We start from the raw sequence: 15,448 nt of genomic DNA on the forward strand, positions 1-15,448 counted from the left end.
AGCATTACTGTGTTTAGGGATGAAGGGCGCCGCCCGTAGCAAATAAAATAATTGTGCAAATGAGACTTGACAACTTATGTCTTAAGCGAATCACTACTGGCCTTCATTTTACATTCGTTTATTTATTGGCAACGTATTTTCTCTCAAATATAATGATATATTTATGTACAACTACAAATACCTTGTACAACTTCATTCTACGCCGATTTAGACTTGAGTTAGCGAAATAATTCATACTAAAATTCAAAGCTTCCGTGAAAAAAATAGTATATAATCTCATTGAATACTTCCAGCTATCAGAAGCAAGATCAAGGACAAATATTATTTAAACGGCGGATACCGCATCGACTTTCCGAGGAGTATTGTGATAGCTGGTACCCTGTGGCACTACGAGCGTTCGCCCCAAGGGTTTGCTGCGCCAGATAAGCTGACTACTCTCGGTCCCACCACAGAACCCTTGTATTTATCAGTAAGTTTAAATCTTTTATAGTGTAGGATAATATGGATAAACATTACGAGACTTTTATCTGTAAATAAATTTTCTGATATAGAAAAATGTTATTATTTTTGGTCCAAAGTCATCTAATACAGGAATAGGAGTACCAACTAGGATGGTCACTTGATGGCAAAGTAAGTAAAAATTCTGTAGTACATCTTCGTAATAAACAGGCGACGTGGGTAGAGAGGGGCGCTGCGGTGTGGGCTTTATTATAAATTAACTAGCTGACCCAGTAAACATTGTATTGCCATATAAAGTAACAAAAAATTCAATATTTTAAATTTTTGTGGTATAAAAAAATAGATGACGACCGATATTCAGACCTAACAAATATATCGTACTACAATAATTAATAAAATCAATTGCCATCTTATAACCCCATTGCGGATCTGTGGATGGAACAGAATAATATAAAAAAAGTGATTAAAAAACAGGGGTTGATTATAGAAGGGTGAAAATATGAAGTTGTATGTATTTTTAACGCTGATAAGATAAAAATATAAATATTTGTCAGAAAAATAAAAAAATTATATTTAGGGGTCACCCTTATCATTTAGGGATATGAAAAAAAAATTGATGTTGGCCGATTTTCAGACCTACCCGATATACACACAAAACCAGTCGAGAGAAGATTATTGAAGATTATTTTGAATAGCTTGTTCGGTCATTTCTAACAGGCTAGCTTCGGATAACGATCAAAACAAACTATCGAACTTGCAAAAAGCCTTGTCAATAAAACAAATCTAAAGATTTAGTTTGTACTTGCAATTACAGTAGTATAGTAAGCAAAACGAGTAATACTGCCTATTCTTATAAGCACAATATTTTTTTAAACAGAACTAGCCGAATCACAAAAGCTTTGCTGACTAATCAAAACGCCTTTTAAAAACGCCCCCATGTCATATCGTCCAGGAAACATCATACAGGAAAGCTCATTCCTGTTTGGTTGAAAGTGGGAGAACGTATCTTGAAAACCATACAGCCATTGAGTCTTAAGATAAGGGTTTTACTAGTGCCGAAGAATCTGGTAACAATACAACCTTAAATTCGTGCCAAAATTTATAAGCTATGCTACTTAACGTACTTACCGCTCAGCCAACCGTCCAATGATGCATCCTACTTAAATTTCGGTATGTTTGTCAGACTCTTTAGTCGAAACTGCGAGGTATTTTTCGGTTGAAATTAGAATTTGGATTTGTCAGGTTATCTGATGGAATATAATTAAATTATAATATTTTTCTGTATGTTTTTGTGGGAGGCCTTTATCCAGCAGTGGACGTCTTCGGGCTGATGGTGTATGATGTTTCTTTAGTCAAATATATACATTGTTATGGCGTGCGTGATATTGAACAGGCTTGTAAACTTGTATCTAAATGGGAAGAAGAAGAGATCATTTTATGATTCTATGTCAACTTTTATTTTTAGCTGCTCCTCGTTGATGACAATGTGGGTGTTCAGTATGAGTACAGCTTGCCGACCGCCTTGGCTCCCCGTCCGCATCAGCAATACAACTGGGTTCATGGTGAATTCACACCCTGCAGTGCTTCGTGTGGTGGAGGTATCACTAACACTGAAATAAAGATTATTTTTTATATACTCAAGTATCTTAAGCCCTCCATGATGTGTTCAAGAAGCGAACATTATGACCACATTTAAAATAGACTGTTTTGTTGGTAGAAATTTCTTATCTGTAAAAATGTTATGCTAAATAATAACATCGATTTCGATAGTTATTATTTCATTCAAAGGAAGATGGCGGGAATGGACCCAATAATTTAAAAATTAAGGAAGCATCTTACAAGTACAAGTTTATATTAATTATAAACATAAGTTTATACGATGTTTATATAAAAATATTGAAGCGCTAAGATATGGGAGTCAAAAGAAAGAAATTATTATAATTTATTAAAAATAAGTCATCTTTTACTAACAGAACGTTTTGAGCAATTGACATCTTCATATTTTGACATGACAGCCCTTGTCGTTATTTATTTATGGATTATTATGGATGTTCCGACTTCCGACACCATCGAACTATTGATACCTACTCAAACCAGTAGTAATTCACAATAAGATTCAATATGATTATTATTGTTTTTTGGTATTAAAATGAGTAGGTAACTTCTATGAAAGTATCGATACCTGCTTGAAAAAAGAATGAATTGTTAATACTCAATTATTAGCACTTTTTACTAATATCTTTAAATTTCCACTGCTGGCCGACCTGCCACATATCTTTTAGCAGACAGTAGGTAGGCATAGACATAAGATACAAATTATCGTTTAATAATTTTAGGGTTATATTTTACTTTTAGGTATATCTTTTTTCTCCCACTTTTTTAGGCTTAATTACGATTTGCGTTTTCTTAGTTTTGTTACATTCTACAATTATTAATAAGGTTCCATGAAGTGCGCCACTTCTTTCAGTCAATCCCAAAATACATGCATACTCGCTTCCTCCCTTCGAAGATCTCTGATAAACAAAGAAATTAATTGAAATGACTCCTATTCTAATATCAGTTAAGATGACGTTTAGTTGGAAATGAAATGTCAATTTGCAAACAAAGTTGACAAATGTTGCACGTAAGTAAGATATCGAACGATATGATAGTTGGGGCTGACTCTAGTTAGTCTCTGAAAAAAAAAACTATGATAGCTGCCAGAAAACTTTTCATTACCATTATAACCGGTTAAAATGTATGGTGCTCAGCAGCCTAGCGAAATTCTCTCTGACAAAAGCCATTCACTCTTGTATGAAACGTGCAGTCATATTTTATAGATTGACAGATGACAGCTATAATCTTGTAAAAAACAAACATAGCCGAAATCCACTTTGTTTTAAATCAAATTTTCGGTTTCAAACTTAGTCGGATTGTATATGCCATACTGTAATTACTACTATTTCAAACTTACGTTAAATGCCTGCACATTTCATAATAAACTAAATTTCAATTTTTAAATCATAATATGCGGCTCCTGAATGCATCGTGGAGGCTTATGATATGTGGGTAGGTAAAGTAGTGTATGTAACTGCAAATAATTAGGCATTAAAATACACGTGTGATGTTATTATAATAAAAATACTGACACACTCTTACACAAATTATCTTGCCCCAAACAAGGCACAGCCTGTACTATGGGTGCAAGACAACGATATATTTAATACAACATACATACATAAATGCATGTAAACATCCATGACTCTGAAACTACCATTCATATTCATCATATAAATTATTGCACTTACCGGCATTTGAACCCGGGACCTCTAGCTCAGTAGGCAGGGTCACTAACCACTATAAACCCACACTCATATTTAATGCTTTTCATTATGTATAGTAACATAAATTACTGTAATATAACAGCATGTTTGATTAAATGTCAATTTCTAATATTATCGATATCCATACTGTTCACATCACTAGTGCACTAGCAAAGTAAGTAATACATCTAGAAGCAGATCAGAGCAGAGGTAGCTTGCCGGCAATCACAACGCGAGAGCCGGCAGAGCAGTTAGGGTTGCCACTTCTAAGTTATTCAATCATAATATTTATAATCCAAATGCTTAGTAGGTATTAAGAGTTCACGTTTAAATTTAATAGGCATAATAAATAAAAAGTTACTAAACAGTCAAAGAAGCTTATGTGTGTTGTATAGAGAGGTAGGTGAACGAAGCTGCGAATAAATAAGTTCGATCAAAGATTCAATTCGTTCGTAGATTCGACGTCGACTAGTAAGGAAGTTGTTCTACTTACACGAAACCGCTCGCCTCGTGTTTTTTGTCATACATTTTGATAATTTTTCAATATTATTTATTTCAATTTTTGTAATTGCTAATCAGTTGGCAAACTTTATTTCTCATAATTCGATGTATACGAATAACTTAATCAAATTATATTATGCTTAGTACCTACCAATAAAATTGTGCGATACCAAAATATTGGATACAAAATAGAAGCAGAGTTGACTAATTTAAAACAAATTTTAGATAAAGATGCATTTAGTAAAGTTTTCACTAACGAGTGACTATTTTAGCCAATGCAATGGACAGCAGCAATAAATTTTGTAAGACTGTGTATATGTGCTATAGCCAATTCCAATAAAAAAAAATTAAGAAATACCAACCGACTTTAAAAAAAACCTATTCCAAAACATTATATTAAGCACTAAAAAGTAAAAAAATAATTGTGTATTTACTACAACTTAATAATGGACTTATTTCTAAAGTTCTCCTAAGTTAAATGAAATGAAAAGACTTCCTAAAAGTCAATCCAATAATTACGACAAAATAATGTAGTTACAATAATTATTATATTATTATTATTATTATTATTGTTACAATACAGTACAATTGAGAACCTTTTTTGAAGTCGATTAAAAATGATCGCCGTGCAATAAATGTTTCTTTTACAAAATTACGTAAAAATACATGTGTTATACTTGTACGTATTATAAGGTAGGTATTGTGATAAGTGATGGCATTGTAAGATACTCACGGGAGGCTTTGGTGTTTGTTCTTATGCTAAGCAAATACATGAATGGTGACGTCAAATGGTGTATTAGCACAGAATAGGTAATACTTACGTATGTATTAGTAACAGATGTTCCAGCTTAACAAATATTGTAGGTACTAGTATTTACCGCTTTTATCTCGTTCAATCAGGTTTTCAAACACGCAATGTGAGCTGTCGGTCGCGTGATGAACTAGATGAAGTAAAAGATAACCTGTGTGATGAAGGTCTTAAGCCACCTACCAACCAGAGTTGCAACACGGAGGTGTGCCCAGCGCACTGGGTGGAGGGACCTTGGAGTAACTGCTCGAAGCCTTGTGGAGAAGATGGAACCAGATCGCGGCAGGTTCGCTGTGAGCAGGTCATCAGTAATGGGTAAGCACGCATTTATCACATCAAATGGCGTTATTATAAGTGTAAATGTTAGTTTGTTACGCTTTCACGCATAAACTACTGTAACGATTTCGATTAAATTTAGTACAGAGATGGACTAGAAATTGGAAAAGGACATAGGCTACCTTTTATGGGTGGAGGTTTGAATAGAATTTTATCACAATCAAAGATGATACAATGAAACTTTGTATGCACTTGATAAGAAATAAATAAATATTAGTTCTAGCGTTTTTGAAATTTCGATGTGTGTGGGGATGAAAAAGGGGGCGAAAGAATCCAAGTTTTCACACCTAAAAAAATGCTCCCCAAAGTAACTATTCTACGCGGACGATGTTGCGGGTGAAAGCTAGAATTTATATATTTTTATGAAAATGCGAGAATAGACGAACAGGACGTTCAGATGATGGTGATTAATACGCCCTGCCCATTACAATGCAGTGCCGCTCAGGATTCTTGGAAAGCCCAAAAATTTTGAGCGGCAATACAATTGCGCTCTTCACCTTGAGACATAAGATGTTAAGTCTCATTTGCACAGTAATTTCACTAGCTACTGAAGGGCGCCCTTCAGACCGAAACACAGTAATGTTTATACATTACTGTGTTTAGTAATATATAAATTCAATTTCGACCAATATTTATGGACGATGTGGGATGGAGCCACAACCCGAGAGTCGCACAAACATACCAAGATTTGTAGATTATGCTGCATTCGGACGATTGGCTTAGTTAGAAGAGCGACGGGACGTAACCGCGAAGGCGGGTTCGAATCCCGCATCGTTCATAACTTTTCTTATAAATTATAAAAGAGATTAAACTTAATGAAGTGTGGCTTGAGATTATGCGAAATCAGACCATTTACGGAAATGACGAACAGAACTATTATTGTGGAGCCAACTAGAACTATTTCTGGTTGAAATATCTCCAAGTACTTTTTATATCCTGGTATTTAGGTGTTTGCTGTATCTCAGGCTTATTGGCAACAACAGTTCTGTTCGTGATGTTTAATCTTTCCCAATACTTTGTAGCGTGTATGCACAATACATATATAAAAGGCACATGCCATTAGAAAGATGAGAATATCTAGAATTACTATGTCTAATGAACTCACCTGAACGACAACTTCAAGCCTCGTTAATCAAGGACAAGAAAAGGTTCTATTGAGATTAATCTCAAATCAGCTTTTGAGATTACTATTTGCTTTTCAGATAAGCTTGGAATAACCAACTATTAAAGTACACTTACGCAAGGCTACCTATTGTTCCATAAGTGCATCATGTATTTTTTGAGGATGTGACTTCTAGCTTAGATTATTTTTACGTCTAGAATCTAGATAGAGCCTCTGCAATTAGGCATCGCATAACATTAGACCAGGTTTATTGCTCAAGCCTTTTTTTATGAAAATAAGGGACGAGACGAGCTGTAATTGATACGCCCCACCCATTACAATGCGGTGCCGCTCAGGAGTCTTGAAAAACCCAAAAATTCTGAGCGGCAATACAACTGCGCTCGTCATCTTGAGACACAAGATGTTAAGTCACATTTCCCAGTAATTTCACTAGCTACGGCACCCTTCAGACTGAAACACAGTAAAGTGTGCATGACAAGCTACGTCTTACACTGGCGATAATTAAGTCACTTTGTTTAAGTGTGGGTGCGTTGCTTAAAATAGAGGTTAACAGCTTACCGCTATTTTTTTCGACGTGTTCACAGCTGTCACAGTCTATCTAGAGTCTAGACGTATAAATTATTGTATAAGACTTCTAAATTCTTTGATATCTTTCAGACATTCGTCAATAGTCGATGATAAGGAATGCATCGAGCTCCACGGACGAAAACCGGCTCGATTCGAGGAATGTAACAAGAACGCAACCTGTCCAACTTGGTTCAAGGGACCATGGAAAGCTGTAAGAAATATTACTCATAATTTCAAATAATATTTGCAATAATAATTATATTTAAGACTATCATAAAAACTTTTCTCGCTGTTTTGAGAAGTAGGAGACGTACGAGCAGTATGTTCAACTGGTGGTAATTGATACGCCCTGCCCATTACAATGAAGTGCCGCTCAGGATTTTTGCCTATGTATTGTCCTGGTAGCATCGCGTATCTTTCTATAGTTTGGTTGTATTTGGTAGAAGAACGCCACTCATCTTCATCCTTACTAATATTATAAATGTGAATGTAAGTTTGTTTGTTACGCTTTTACGCCGGAGCAACTGCACCGATTTTAATGAAATTACACAAGTACAGCGATAGATTAGAGCTTCGGAAAACACAAAGGTTACATTTTATCCTAGAAAAATCAATGATTCCCGCGGGATTTGTGAAAATATAATTATAATTATACCAATAGTAGGTTTAGTTTGCCATAGCAATCTTCCTCGAAATAAGATTCATATAATATGTTGGGAACGGGAGCGAAAACGGGAACCGGAACTGGAATAGGACATGAGATAAACTTCAATTCCAAACCTGCTTATTATTTTTAAAAACCCTTTCGGCCTTACAAATAAACTTGGTATAAAGTTATAACTGATGATAAACAAAGAAAATGCAAAATGTTTACAATATCGTTGACAACACTGTCAATACAATGATATTCTGAAGTTTTCCTAATGACAAGCTGCCTTGCAAATAAACGCGGGAAACGTTATACTCGTACGTCCGAACAAACCAATCGTAAGCAAAATGTCTATTTGTAAACATTTTACAAATTCTTGGTTTATGCTTAGTTATAACTTTATGCCAATTTTATTTGTAAGGCCGTTAATCTACGCGGACGAAGTTGCGGGCATCAGCTAGTTGGCTTGTAATTCTTAGTTTATTCATAATACCTGCTAAATGATTTACGTTTTCATAATTGTTCATAAGCACATTGAGGAATTTTCTAGAAACTGTGACAATCACAATGTTTACACGAGGAATAAACATAAACTTGTTATGACTACTACTCGGCTAGGTCAAGTTAGCGAGTCTTTTGTGGGGCGATGTACGAGTATATGCTTTTACAACAAGATCCCAGAAAAATCTTTAAAACAAAATTATAACGATATTCAAAAGAATTGTTAAAAAACTGTCTAAAAGACTGTCTTAATGATACCACAGATTGGGAATAGAGCGACCGCCCTCAGGCTATTAAAAATAATAAGTTTAATTGTACAATATTACTTTGTAAACATATTTTTTGATGAAAATAAGCCTGCTTAGTTTGTTACGCCCATTCTACTCAGGCCTGAAGCGTTCTTTTTGGAATGGGTGGTAGTTTTTGACTTTCAATAAGTGATGTCACATCCTATTTTGAATAAAATATTTGAATTTGTTCAATAGTGTGACAAGCTTTGTGGTGAGGGTAAGCAAACCCGGCAAGTGGTCTGTCATCGGCGAGTCAACGGTCGAGTGGAGGTGTTTGGAGACGAGGAGTGTCCTGAAGAGAAGCCACCTGCAGAACAGCCCTGTATCCTGCATCTTTGTGTTGCAGTGGATTGGGTGCTCAGTAATTGGACGGGGGTAAGATATGAGTTACTATTAAACGTAATAGATATCAATTATTATAATAATTGTATAATTAAAATTAAAAAATCCTTACTTTTTTTATTATTTGCCTTAGATTAAGGATTGGCCTCCACTGCACTCCAGATAGATACCGCACTACCTAAGAACAATAGCTATTTTATTACAGCAACTATTAGATGCTTGTGTGCGTGGCATCTTGACACTCAATGGCATCTTTAAAATGTTTGTAACATACGCTTCGTGTTATTTTACATTGAAATTAATAAAACAGAAAATACTTACTAATGATATGTGATCTCCGTGTCTCTCTTATTTCTTATAGTATTTATTTTATTACAAAGTTTTACTACGTAACCCAGCATTTTAGTTTGAGAGTCTGTAGTCTAACCGGATGCGACTACGCCTGTGGTATCTAGCTGGAGCGCAGCAGAGACCAATCCTTAATCGAAGTTATTTACTAATCTATTGTTAGTACTTATTGTACGTAGGTACCTATTTTTTACTCACGAACGCAGCGAAAGAAATGGGATTGCTTATTGTTTCAAATGTATGTTTATAGTCGGTGTTTTTTGTAAAATATATTTTATTGTTATTTTTTTTTGTTTAATGACGATTCTCGATAGATCGAAGATTCTCAATAATGTACTTTACCACACTTTCATGTAATGATATTATTTATAGATATACTAGCTGACCCGGCAGACGCTGTTCTGTCAATAGAAAAAAAAGATGTATTCGGGAATAATGTAGTCTAAAGCCATCGGAAATGTGTAAAACGTATATCTGAATGATCATACCCTGCAACTACCGTTTTTTTAAAGTATTAAGGTGCCATAAGGATATACACATGCCATACAGTCTATTCTGTAGACTTATATAAGATACACAATTCCACCTTACATTAATTTGTTATAATATCTCAAAACGTTCAGACAGCTGTTTCGTTGAAACCTCCCAGACGGCTTAATTTTTTCCGGCACCTCTTACAAACATCATTGAATACAATTTTTTTTAATTTTTTTATTAATGTATACAAAAATCTGTACAAAAACTTTACAAATTATAATCTAAAACCTTCCTCGACCACGCTATCATCCAATCCATTGGTGTAAAGAGCATGAAAATCAGTGCAATCGTTTTTGAGTTTATTGCGAACAGACAGACAGACAGACGCGGCAGAGGACTTTGTTTTATAATATGTTGTGACTATATAAAACAATTGCTAACACTATAAAACGACCCGTAGATTTTTTCACAAACAATATCTGATCTGAGTCATCATTTGTTCTTTGGTATTAAAAACAAACTAAACACTGACTAATTCTTAAAAACTTGGCAAATGGCTAATTTTCCTGAATAAAAATTCAGGTTAAAAAATAGGTGTGATGGCTCTTAACTAAGAAGTTCAATAACCTTGTGTAAGAAATAATAAATTAATTATTTAACGTGTATTTCATCAATAAAATAACTCTGACCGAAGATTCTGTTATAAACGAAATTCAGTTTTTTTACACCCTCTTTAAGAATGTTTGTAGCACGCATTCTGTCAATTCTATGTCAAAGGTTACATTAATAAAGTTTATATTGTCCAAAGCGCTAAGGTTAGATTAGAAATAATTTTATACGGTGGTGAAGTATTCTTAACTTTTACCCCCAATTATTTTTCTTCACCTTCAATTTCCATAAGTACCTTCTCCTAACAATAACGAACACATCAAAAAAAGAATTAGCGAAATCGGTTCAGCCGTTCACGCGTGATGCCGTGACCAAGTGAAATAGGGATTCATGTAAATATAGATATATCTGTAAGCATTTTTTTTTGTTTGAATAAATTACTTTGAAAATAAATATCAAATGTTTGTGTTCCAGTGTGATACATGTTCATCTAAAAACAGAACTAGGGTAGCCCAATGCGTGACTGAAAACCGCCAAGTGGTTGATCCAAGCATGTGCAGTTATCATCAAATGCCAGTTTTGGAAGAGCCGTGCGATAAAGACAAATTACCTGATTGCGAAGTACAATGGTACGCGACCCAGTGGAGCAAAGTACGTATTATACTATTACTGATGACCCGTGGCTCATGCCTGCCAGACTAACTTTTTCGCTTATTTTTTATATGACTTCATGGGACGAGACAAGCAAGAGGTTCAGCTAATGGTAATTGATACGCCCTGCTTATTACAATGCAGTGCCGGCCAGGATTCTTGAAAAAAAAAACAAAATTCAAACCGGCACTACAATTCGCTCGTCGCCTTGAGACAAAAAGATGTTAAGTCTCAGTTGCCCAGTAATTTCACTAGCTACCGCCCTTCAGACTAAAACAAAATAATGCTTACACATTACTGTTTCACAGCAGAAAAAGGCACCGTTGTATTTGATTGAACCCAAATTTGTGAGTGGCTTCAATTTGAGATATGAGATGTAAAGTATCATTTGCCCAGTAGTTTTACTAGCTATGGCGCCCTACAATCTGAAATATTGGGCGTATGCTGAGACGTAGACGAAGCTCGCAGCGCAAGGCAGAGCAGATTTTGTGACATATGTACCTACGTACTAAGAGCTGTAACGTAGGCTGCGGTGCAAACATGTACGGCGCAGACATGCTTCTGTCCTGCTCTGCGTCTCGTGGTAGCGCCGGTCGCGGGCACAGATTTCTGCGTGATGCATGCATGGTTTTTACCGCTAATTCAACTTTGCACACATGTTTTTTCCAGGTAATTCTTGGATCAGATTATTTAATTGAATTAGTGTGTTGTGGACATTGTTTGTGTTAAATTTATCATTCAGACTATAAAAAAAAAACAAAAGACGCTCGTGGCCTATGTCTGCCTCGCCTTCCCTGCCCTGCTAATTCTGTACTGTGCTGTAAAAAAAGTATTATTAAAAAAATACTGCTTCAGGGCTGATACACGGCGCCGCTGTGGTGTCCACCTATACGGAATACTGTAGAACTACTAGCATAAAGAATAAAGTTATAAAAAAAACAATGTTTTATGATGTTTTTAATAATAATTAACTAGTTGACTTTACATCGCTTTAGAACGGTTGAACATTAAAAATATTTTCTTCGTTTTAGTTCGGCTAGGCAATTAATGATTTTAAATCGTTAAGGTTTGTTTTATCCTCTTTTTTTGTCTCAAAACGAAATAAATATAACAATATTATTATTCTTTTTATTGAATATTCGTCTACTGTCTTGGTCTTTCTGTTTAGGTAATAAAGATAATGGTCGATATAGAGATACAGATGGGAAAGTAAAGTTTATAAAAAATCTGTAAATTGTTCCCTTACTTTAATTTCTATAAATAATTTCAGTGTTCAGCATTGTGTGGTAAAGGTAACAAAACACGTCTTGTATTCTGTGGACGATACGACGGGGTATCGGTGGAGAAGGTTGATGACAAGGAATGCAGCAAACTAGAACGATACAGCGATACCAAGGAATGCGAAGTCCCGAATGAAAAATGTCCAGCACAGTGGTTCGCGGCACCGTGGACTAATGTATGTTGAAACATTATATCGATTTATCGATTAAAATAGGAATAGGACAGGCTCTCAAAGAAAAATTTAAAGAAATAAATATTATGACTGTTCATTGTCAGTACACTTATGAAAATTTAATATACGTTCACAAAAATTACATCACCTTATTGCTCATAATGGTGATTTTCATTATTATAACACTACAAATAAGGTATTGTTTGTAACTAATTCTAGCAGGCTTCATAAAATGTATACACTTTTATAATAAAGTCCCAGCCACTGTTCAGGCATTATCTATAAATAAATTTAAATATTTTATTAAAAATAGCTCTGTCGAAGTGGAGTAGTAGACTCCACAGCTGAATATCTAAGTGATCCGACAGCCTGGGACTAGATTATGATTATTTTATAGCAATAGCAATGACAGTACAATAGTGTATATTTGATTAAAACGAGCGCAAAAATAAGAATGTTGGGAGAATTTCTTGCACCGCTTCTTCTCTTTCAGAGCGCCATTTCTTTCCGAAGCGATAGTAGTGTCGTATATTAGAAATGACATCAAAAAGAATTCTAAAGTAATTAATTTTGAGAAAATAAATGAGTTTTATGCCTTTTAATAAAACTAAGTGAACCACATCAATGCTGCTGTGGCGAGTAGGTACGTAGATGCTTTAGAACGTCAGGAGATGTCCAGCCTAAAATTGGCAGACCGTTCCAGTTGTCACGTCAGCATTAGTGAAGCCATCCGCAGGACATTTGCCGCTCCGAATATACCGTCTTGATGACAGGCGTCCTGATGGCTTGACCTCCCATAAGCTCGGGGAATGCTGGTGGCCTAGGACGCGACTTGCGTCGACATTATGGTTCCTCTTAATGTCCAGGCTATTTCATTTAGTGCTGGAACTGTTGCTTTGACTGCCAAAGATAGAAAACTTAACACATATATCGGTCTCAGTTAACGCTATATCTTCGTGCTGTTTTGTGTCGAGTCACTTGGTTCGAGTGGTCCAGCGGTGCGGATAATTCACAAAGTACTAACTAAGCGTCTAAACAGAGGCACAGGAAACCCAAGCGCTGGCAGCTATTTCGGTCAACGGATCAGCAGAATTCTGCCAGTATTCTTGGTACATTTTTCGTAGTTTTTACTTCATGATTACAAAAGCATCGATTCCTTGTGGATGAATAAATTTAAAATCTAGTATAGGTACTATTGCAATTTACAAAAGTTACTGATATGACGTCATTCAATTATTGATGTACGCCAAACCGACTCTTCGTCATTTGGCTGTAACTCGTCGTATCACAATCTGGATATATTATAGTAAAGGAGAAGAGGGTAGTAGAATATTTCTATGCGGAAAAAAAATATTATGAATAATATTTTTGTAAATTTACATTTCAGTGTACAAAGGTATGCGGCGGCGGTGAACAGAAACGAGCAATTATGTGTCTTCGCGGTAACAAGGAGTCTAAAGACTGTGCTGAAGATTCCATTCCTGAGAACTGGCGATCATGTAATGAACAGCCCTGTGATGAAGGTAACTGTCGTATTTTATCTTAGCTGAAGAAAGGTAAAATAATAAGGAACCTCGGGTTCCCGATAATCCCAATCAATATCAGTTGTTCCTTTGTACATTTGTATTGTATAACTCACGTTTCGTCTACTAACTTGGAGTATCTATACTTATTGTTAGCTACGAGACGGGTAGATAGGTACATTTATATAACACTAATGATTTATCTTATACCTACCTACATATTTTAAACAAAAGTTCATAATGTTAATGAATTAATTTAGTTTTGACTATTTATTTACCTTGTGTTAAAATAATAGATTTTTTAAATCAATATCCATAATCAATTGTTATACTATGATGCATCACAATAACAAAACGATATTAGCGGTACTAACGGTACTACCATTACAGTCTGACAGTATGGGCGGCTAAGCTGACAGCTTAGCCGCCCATACTGTCAGACGCTGGTAATTTATTGATTAAGCCATCCGATCATGATGTGGGCAACTAACTTCATTTACCTTGGAAGATATATATATATATATAGACGACCACCAAATATTATATTTATATATATAAGAATGAATTGGTGTTCGTTAGTCTCGCTAAAACTCGAGAACGGCTGGACCGATTTGGCTAATTTGGCCTTGAATTATTTGTGGAAGTACAGGGAAGGTTTAAAAGGTAAATAAATAGGAAAATGCTCGGAATTAAATAAAAACAACAAATTTGTTTTTGCTTAGATGCGTACGCCGTCGAATTTATTGACGCAACGGTTTGACAGTTATGCTGTGAAACAATTTCATTACAACAACAGGGTGCATTTTTACGAAGCAATTCTTGATGTTATGAAATATTATTGACAAATATTATTTATTATATACAGAACAACGTCTGTCGGGTCAGCTAGTATTATATATAATATTTGGTAGTCGTCTGTTATCATATAATGCAAAACGATAGTTAGATATGAATCTTCATTACTAGTTCAAAATACAGTGTCCTAGAAATAGGTTTTTGAAGACACATAGTTCTTCGTCTACACTATTATTTAGTGATAATACTTATAGTTATACTTACAGACCAAATGCTACCATTGAATACTAAGTCTACACCCATTATGGATGATGATTACATTCTCGGGGAATGTATTGAGTACGAAAAGGACTACGAAGAAGAAGGAGCCGAAGTTATTGATGACACTCTTCCCAGTAATGAGGCAAGCTAACATATTCCTTTTCTGTTTGTTTTATGAAACTATTTAAGTTGAGTGAGTTGAGAGAGAAAAATTGTTGCTGCTGGTAAATTATTTGAGCACAGAACCTGTACGGTGATTCCCGGGCTTAGATTTCAATATCGTTTTTGCAAGCTCTTTTTGTTTTTCGTAATCTATTTTTGGTACTCTCCGTTCAGTTAATTCTAAATATAGGCTGACTTTATTATTTTATTATTTTTGTTTCAGCTCGACGTCATGTTTAGTGATAGCCCAGGTAACTATTGACTCTCGTAACACTAATATCCAAAAAAGTA

At 35.1% G+C, this 15,448-nt stretch overlaps 1 protein-coding gene across 1 annotated transcript in view; it reads left to right on the forward strand.

Moving 5' to 3' along the window:
- LOC126966127 (papilin-like) overlaps nucleotides 1–15,448 on the forward strand; it is a 73,954-nt gene that overhangs the window by 19,632 nt on the left and 38,874 nt on the right. The window contains exons 4-5 of the transcript XR_007729663.1: nucleotides 294–469; nucleotides 5,163–5,304. The gene's annotated coding sequence lies outside the window, so the exon portion shown is untranslated. Of the gene's footprint in view, nucleotides 1–293; nucleotides 470–5,162 lie in introns of the transcript that reaches the window.

The sequence above is a fragment of the Leptidea sinapis genome, chromosome 9 (genome assembly GCF_905404315.1).
Source record: "Leptidea sinapis chromosome 9, ilLepSina1.1, whole genome shotgun sequence".
Lineage (NCBI taxonomy): Eukaryota > Metazoa > Arthropoda > Insecta > Lepidoptera > Pieridae > Leptidea > Leptidea sinapis.